Below are 7,036 nucleotides of genomic sequence, written 5' to 3' on the forward strand. Positions count from 1 at the left end.
TTGATGCCTTAGCTAGCCCGTAATCCGTAACGCAGAGCGCGGAGCCCATGCGTATGTTGGAAAAACAAGCGTTATCATAGGACTGTAGCCTACCGCCCAACACGCAGAGCACGGAGCCCATAGCATGTGTGGTGGGATATTAGAGCCTTGGTGTCCTCCATAATTATCAAAGCAAAACACATGCTGCCCAGCGGCCAATTTGAGTAACTTGGCGAGAAAAATAGTTAAAGTGGCGTCCGAGCAGTTAGTTCATGCCTGAAATCTAGGCCTTGACTAGCCCATAGTCCATAACGTCGAGCACAGAGACCCTGACACATGTAGGATGAACAGGCATGATCAAGGAACCACAGCTGACCAACCATAACGCAGAGCGTGGAGCCCCTAAGCACGTGTAGGAAGTAATCGGAGACTGGGTCTTCTCCATAGAAAACAGAAAAGAAAAACGTGTGCTGCTCGACGATCGGCGAGCTATGTTACGAAATTTGGAGCGCAAAATCGTCGTCGTTTTTAGGAGGAAAACCTATGTGATCCGGAGAAAACATAGTAGGCGATTTTTGGAGAAATCGTGTTTGGCGATTTGGAGTTAACGTGTTTGGCGATTTGGAGAAATCGTGTTCGGCGATTTGGAGAAATCGTGTTCGGCGATTTTTGGAGTTAACGTGTTCGGCGATTTCGGCGTGCTTGGCGAGCGTATTGGAGATCATCATGGAGTAGCGTATAGCCCGATAACGGTAAGTGAAACTTACAATGGAGGAAAAAATGGAGGAAAATTATGGAGACCAGAACTTTATTAATATGAAAGTAAAGAATACATATCTGTGTTGTTTTAGGGATAGAAACGTATAAGGTGCTCTATGTGCCAGGAGTTAGGAACATCGAGTCCATCTAAGTCACATAAGCGATAAGACCCTAGTCGAGTAACACCTTTGACGACGTAAGGGCCCTCCCAGGGGGAAGACAGCTTGTGAAGCCCTTTGGTTTTTTGTTTCCTACGTAAGACGAGGTCGCCGATCACGAACGAATGACCTTTGACATTGCGGTTGAAATACCTCCGCAGACCTTCGAGGTACTTGGCTATGCGAACGCAAGTAATCAGACGTTCTTCCTCAGCCCGATCAACGTCTTCTGTCCAAACAGCTGAGGCTTGCTCTTCATCATAATTTTCTACTCTAGGTGCTCGAAAGGCAATATCCACTGGGAGTATGGCCTCTGAGCCGTAGACCATAAAATATGGAGATACGCCGGTACTGCGACTAGCTTGAGTGCGTAGTCCCCAGACCATAGCTGGTAGTTCTTTGAGCCATCTGCCCGGATGTTTTTCTTCTTTCTGATAGAGCCTTTTTTTGAGGGTGTCGAGGATCATACCATTAGCCCGCTCGACCTGGCCGTTAGCTCTAGGATGAGCAACGGAGACGTATTTAACAGAGATGCACCGGTCTTCACAGAAGTCCCAAAAATGATGGCCGGTAAAAGTCATCCCGAGGTCGGTGATGATGCTGTTTGGGAGACCAAACCTATGTATGATATCTTCAAAGAGCTCGACGGCTTTCTTCGCAGTAGCTGAGATGAGTGGTTTGTACTCAATCCACTTGGAGAACTTATTAATGGCGATGTACACATACTGGAAACCTCCTAGCGCTAGTTTGAAAGGCTCGATCATATCCAGTCCCCAGCATGCGAATGGCCAGGAAGCTGGAATGGTCTGTAGTTCTTGTGCTGGTACGTGTATTTGCTTGGCAAAGAACTAACAACCCTCACATCATCGAACGAGATCTTCTGCATCGAAGATGGCTGTGGGCCAGTAAAAACCTGCTCGGAAAGCTTTGTCGACCAGTGTTCTCGAAGCCGCGTGATTGCCATAGGAACCAGAGTGAATTTCAGAAAGTAGCTTCACACCGTCGTCTTGAATGATGCACTTCTACAGTATCCCTTCCTTTGCACTTTTCCTCATCAGGTTACCGTCTACCAGCACGTAATGCTTACTTCGGTGAATTAGATGTTCAGTTTCGATTTTGTCGGTGGGTACTTCGTCGCTGGAGAGGTATTTGATGAACTGTTGCCTCCAATCGGCGACCGGCGAAGGTACCGCAAGTACCAACTGCTCGGCAAGGGGTACTTCTTCAATTTCTTTCTCTTCTTTAATGGATGGTGCCAGGAGGTCTTGAACGAAAACCCCCGGCGGTACCGCGGCGTGAGAAGATCCTATCTTTGATAGCTGGTCGGCTAGTTGGTTTTGATCCCATACCATGTGGTGGTACTCGATACTGTAGAATTTCCCTTCAAGCTTCCTAATTTCGGTGCAGTATGCATCCATTTTCTCACTAGAATAGGACCAATCTTTATTGAGCTGGTTGATAACCAGCGTGGAATCCCCATACACCATGAGGCGCTTGACGCCGAGCTCGATAGCTATACGAAGACCATGGAGACATGCTTCGTATTCCGCGGCATTGTTGGAGGCTGGAAAATGTATGCGGAGAACATATCGGAGTGTATCCTTTGTCGGCGTGATGAATAGAATGCCCACACCAGCACCATTGATGTTAAGGGCGCCGTCGAAGTACATCACCCAGTGCTCGGGGCAAGTGGCGGCAATGGGTTCTTGGATCTCGGTCCACTCAGCGATGAAATCAGCAAGCGCATGTGACTTAACGGTCGGTCTGCTTCTGAAGTCAATGGAGTAAGTGCCGAGCTCAACAGCCCACATGATGATATGACCATTGGCCTCTTTATTGCGGAGAATATCCCCCAGATGGAACTCGGTGACCACGGCGATCTTATAGTATTCGAAGTAATGTCGGAGCTTGCGTGAGGTAATCAAAATTGCATATAACAGCTTTTGCACCTGAGGATAACGAGTTTTGGGCTCATTAAGTACCTCGCTGATAAAATAGACCGGACGTTGCACCTTGTAGGCATGTCCAGTTTCCTCGTGTTCGACGATAATAGCCATACTGACAACACGAGAAGTGGCGGCGATGTAAATCGGTAGAGTTTCATCTGGTCGTGGCGTTGTCATGATTGGAGGTTTTGTTTAAAACAACTTGAGCTGTTCGAAAGCTGTATCTGCCTCCGCTGACCAAGAAAAAAGCTCGAAGGCCTTGAGGAGCTTGAAGAAAGGTAGCCCTTTTTCACCGAGGCGCGAGATAAAACGGCTTAATGCAGCCATGCAGCCTGTAAGCTTCTGTATATCCTTGACACATGTCGGCCGTTTCATGTTGGTGATGGCAGAGACCTTGTCAGGGTTTGGTTCGATGCCCCGAGCGCTGACGATGTATCCCAGCGGGATACCGGATGGAACTCCAAAGATGCACTTTGAAGGGTTCAGCTTCCATCGGTATTTGCTCAGGTTGGAGAAAGTTTCTTCAAGGTCGGTGATAAGATTGTCAGCTGTTTTAGTCTTGATGACCACGTCATCGATGTAGGCTTCGACGTTGCGGCCGATCTGTTGGTCGAGGCACGTCTAGATAGCCCTTTGGTAGGTCGCTCCAGCGTTCTTTAGTCCGAAGGACATAGTTGTGTAGCAGTATGCACCGAAAGGCGTGATGAACGACGTCTTGACTTGGTCTTCTTTCTTGAGGGAGATCTGATGGTAGCCGGAGTAACAGTCAAGAAAGGAGAGCAGCTCGCAGCCGGTGGTGGAGTCTACAACCTTGTCTATCTGAGGCAGGCCGAAGGGGTCTTTAGGGCAGTGTTTGTTAAGATCAGTATAATCAACACACATTCTCCATTCTTTATTCTTTTTCTTAACAAGAACATGATTAGCTAACCAATCTGGATGATACACTTCTTTTATAAATCCGGTAGCTAAGAGACATTTTATTTCTACCCTAATGGCCTCCTTTTTGTCCTGCGCGAATCGGTGAAGTTTTTGCTTGATCGGTTTAGCAGTCGGCGAGACATTCAAGGAGTGCTCGATCTTCTCCCGCGGTACCCCCGGCATATCTGTAGGTTTCCAAGCAAACACATCGGCGTTGGCACGTAGGAAGGAGACGAGCGCGCTTTCCTATTTGGGGTCAAGGTGAGCCCCTATTTTCACCGTCTTGGAAGGGTTGTCGAGGCCGAGGCCGATCTCCTTGACTTCCTTGGACTTGGCAAAGGCACGAGGAGGCTCTAGGATCTCCATGTCGTCAGTAGACGCCATCTTGGCTTCGGCGACCACGCTAGCCATCTGGATGGAGAGGTCGGTGGCTTCGGCGAGGGCGAGACTTTCTATCTCGCAGGCGTAGGCGACGGAGAGGTTGGCCCACAGAGATAGGACTCCTGCGGGCGAAGGCATCTTCAACACCAAATACGCATAGTGCGGAACGGCCATGAACTTGGCCAGAGCCGGATGCCCCAGAATGGCATGGTAGGCGGCGTCGAAGTCGGCGACGTAGAAGTTGATATGCTCCACTCAGTAGTTGGTTGCCTTGCCAAACTGTACTGGTAGGGTAATTTCCCCAAGCGGTCTGGATGCCCTGCCAGGTACCACACCCTAGAAGGAGGAGTCTGAGGGCGTGAGATCTGTTGTCCCGAGGCCGAGCTCCCTTAGGGCCCTAGCGAAAAGTAGATTCAAAGCGCTCCCACCATCGACAAGGACTTTTCTGAAGAGCACCTTCTGGACAGTCACGTCAAGGACGAGGGGAAAAAGCCCTGTGTAGGGTATGTCCGCCCACTGGTCGGCCTTGCTGAAGGTGATGGGGACTTCGAACCATGGGCGATAGCTGGGGTTGGCGGTAGTTTCCTCTGAAGTGACGGCGAGCTTCCATTCCCTTCTGCTCTCGTTGGAGGCGAAACCCCCAAAGATGGTGGTGACCACCTTGTCATGGTCCTAGAAGGCATTATTATTATCCCCAGGTGGTCGGCGTCCTCCGTTCCCACCATTATTGTCATTGTACTTTTTCTCCTGGAACTCCTTAGCCAAACCAAGGCAATCTTTCATCTTGTGTTTGGCATTCTTGTGCAAGGGGCATAGTCCGTCGAGGATCTTCTTGTACTGCTCATTGTAGTTACGCTTAGCGCGCGGCTCATTGACGTTGGCAACAAAGTGATCTGGTCGGCAGTGGCGATTCTGACCAGATTTGAATCCATCTGGCTGATCTCGTCCGCTGTCCCGATGGAAACTGCGGTCGTCGTAGCGGCGATCGTTGTGCTGTCGGTCGTCGGTGCGGTCGTCGTGGCGGTGAGGCAGGCGATTAGTGCCTGTATCTTCATTAAAACGCACCTCCGCTTCCTCGGCGTCTGCATACTGGTTGGCGGTTGTGATCATCTCGTCGATGTCGGTAGGTGGCTTTCTGTTGAACTTAGAATGGAGTTCGCGGTGATGAAGTCCTCAGACGAAGGTAGTGATGACTTTGGCTTCTGTGATGTTGGGAATAGAATTCCTCATCTTGGAGAAGCATCTGATGTAGCTGCGGAGTAGTTCGGACGGCTTTTTGGTGATGTGGTTGAGATCGTGCTTGGTGCCTGGCCGCCTACATGTGGCCATGTAGTTGTCGGTGAAGACTTTCTTCAGCTCTTCCCAAGATCTGATGGAATCTAGGGCAAGGCTTGTGAACCAGCTCATGGCGGCTGGCGTGAGCATGACGGGGAGATAATTCGCCATGACGTTGGTGTCTCCTCCGGTGGCGCGGACGGCGGTGGCGTAAGCCTATAGCCACTGAGTTGGGTTCATCCTTCCTTATAGGGCTTGACTCCGGTGATTTTGAAACCACGGGGCCACTGGAGCGTTCGGAGCGCCCTGGTGAACGCTGGGGGCCCTTTCGGGTTGTCGGGGCCGATATCGGCAGTATTGCCGGTGACGATCGGCTCTAGAGCTAAGTCCGGGTTACCGTACTCTTGCTCGTACTCCTGGTGGCGTCGTACTTCATCTTCATGGCACCCAAAGCGACGTTGATCGATACACCGTCGTGCATCCCGAAGGTTACTAAGGTGCACTCGGGCGTCCTGTTTGACCTCTTGGTCGTGCTAGCGATGACGCTCGGCATGGTGGCCTCCAACTCCCCCCTAGGGTGGTAGTGACTGGTTGGTGAAACGGCTTTGACTGTGGCGGCGATTGGATCTAGGATCGGCTGATCGGTGAACCACGCTTGTGGAGCATGAAGGTCTCTGAACCTCTCGGATCTCATTAACTTGACAGTGTGCTGCTTTAAGCATAGAGGCGACCTTGGCGAGCTCAGGCGTCTGTGGGAGGTGTGCAAGTTCGTTGGCAGCCACCGCCAGATTAGCGCTCGGAGTTTTGAAGACGTCATGGCCGTCAACGCGGAGGAATTCTTCATCGAGGTTGCGATGGAGGGGCCTTCCTTGCGAGTCGAACTAGTTATCACGAGCAGCCTCAGCCATCGCAAGGGCACGTTCGTTATCACGGCGTTACGCGCGGTTGACGTTCCTATTTTCACGGGCGGCGCGTTCCTCATCTGTTTTGCCGTTCCGAGGGGGGCTGTCGATGCTGACGTTGAAGATTGCGCCACCATGGAAAGGCAGGAGAGGTGGTTGCTCGGTGAAGGTCTCGGCGAGGGGCTCCGTGGAGCCTTGAGACTCGGAGTCTGGATTTTCCTCCAGGATAGTTTGGAGGGATGTTCCGGGACCCCGGCTGGAGTACAGCATGTTGACGGTTGGTGGGAGCTGGTCGGCGACCTGGTCAGCGAATTTGCCCCTCAGGGTGTCCTAATATGTAGCAGCGGCGTTGGTGAGCCCGAAGGGCAGGGCGGCGAGCCCCGAAGTTTGCCAAGCACTGAACACCGACAGATCGGGATCGGAAGGTGGTCGGTGCTGAACAAGGGTGTCCAGAGCCGACTCAGCAATGGAGAGGCAATCGGCGAGTTTCAGGCCGACCCGATTGATAGACTCGATCAGATCGTCATTGTTGACATGCCTCCTCTAGTAGCGAGGAAGCGAGCGGCGAGTAGCTGATGAAGTCGACCCCGGAAGTGGTTCCGAGATTAGATCTACAGTCGCAGGTGCGAGGGTGGTCGGTGCAGAACGGATCTACACCGGCTCGAGAAGCTCTCCAACTCCGTCGGCGTTGATGACCCACGTGATGGATCCGACCATA

Source organism: Miscanthus floridulus, chromosome 2 (assembly GCF_019320115.1).
Source record: "Miscanthus floridulus cultivar M001 chromosome 2, ASM1932011v1, whole genome shotgun sequence".
NCBI classification, from domain to species: Eukaryota; Viridiplantae; Streptophyta; class Magnoliopsida; order Poales; family Poaceae; genus Miscanthus; species Miscanthus floridulus.